Below are 1,302 nucleotides of genomic sequence, written 5' to 3' on the forward strand. Positions count from 1 at the left end.
ACCTGATGCTGGTAACTTGAAAATTATGTCAGCACAACTGCATGCATGACCAAAACCCTGAGAGAAGAGTGGAGAAGGTTAATATATTAACCATCGTCTGTGGTTAATATATTGTTGTGGCTTTTAGACACCAAAGGCTTGTCTACAAAGCACATTTCTATAATCCTCTTGTGAGCAGTGAGCATCCAGGGTCAGCTCTTTGATGATGACACTAACTTCACTTTATAAAGTCAGCATCCAAAAATGTATGTGGTCCTCACTGTATAGGTCTTGATTGTAAAAGGGCTGAAGTTCCAATAATTTCACTTATTCTGAGCCTTCCAAAGACTGAATATGGGAATAATGCTGATGGATTGGACAACAAACTATATTAATGTATCTCTTCTGTCTGAAAAAATGGAGAAACATTAAAAATAATGTGCTGAGAAAAAAACAGCAGTCGACTTGAGAGTACAGAGAGAAAGTTGAGGCCAAGCTAAGATATACCTACAATGATGCACTGTCTCTTTTGGAAAAGTTCTTGATCCACCATGCCTTCCAAGCAGAGAGTAAAATCTTCTACTTCAAAGTGAAAGGTGAGTACTACCATTACTTGGCTGAGGTTGCTGATGGAGATTATAAGAAAGGGATCAAGGATCAGTCAAAACAACCATAACAAGACACTTCAGAAATGAGGAAAAAGGAAATGCGACCCATATATCCTATCAGATTGGATCTGTCCCTTGACTTCTCTTTTCTGTTATGAGATTCGGAACTCTTCAGAGAAAGGCTGCTCTTGGAAAGACAGCTTTTGATAAAGCTGTTGCTGAACTTGATACATTAATTGAAGAGTCATACAAAGCCACCACACTAATAATGAAGATACAGAGACACAATTTGACATTGTGGACATTGGATACCCAAGGAGACAAAGCTGAAGTAGGAGAAAGAGGGGAAATTTAATCAGCCTTCCAACTTTTGTCTGCCTTATTCTAAAATTTACATAGTAGGCCTTTTGTCATCCATCCATTCGTCCCACAAATAGTTTATTGTTTACAATTTATGACACACTTATTTTACTTGTATTTGAATTTCTATATTTCCCTGTGGTTTTTATGCTTGATATTAGATAATTAAAGTCAGTTACTATTTAGGAAGTTATCTGTTTTCATCTTGAGGTGGCCTTTATGGAAATGTAGAATTTTTAAATAAGTTGCTAATGTTTGACGTAGTACATTTGATACTTTGCTGATCTTTGAGTAGAGCACAACCCCATTCCAAAACAGCCATAGCAGGAGGAGGAACTGTTTTGTGCTCAAAGGA

At 37.1% G+C, this 1,302-nt stretch overlaps 1 pseudogene; it reads left to right on the forward strand.

Annotated features, from left to right (window-relative positions):
* The first annotated feature begins 373 nt into the window (after window positions 1-373).
* LOC102470544 (14-3-3 protein zeta/delta pseudogene) lies at window positions 374-942 on the forward strand (annotated as a pseudogene).
* Window positions 943-1,302: the final 360 nt, after the last annotated feature.

Source organism: Tupaia chinensis, unplaced genomic scaffold (assembly GCF_000334495.1).
Source record: "Tupaia chinensis unplaced genomic scaffold, TupChi_1.0 Scaffold142191_1, whole genome shotgun sequence".
Taxonomy (NCBI): Eukaryota; Metazoa; Chordata; class Mammalia; order Scandentia; family Tupaiidae; genus Tupaia; species Tupaia belangeri.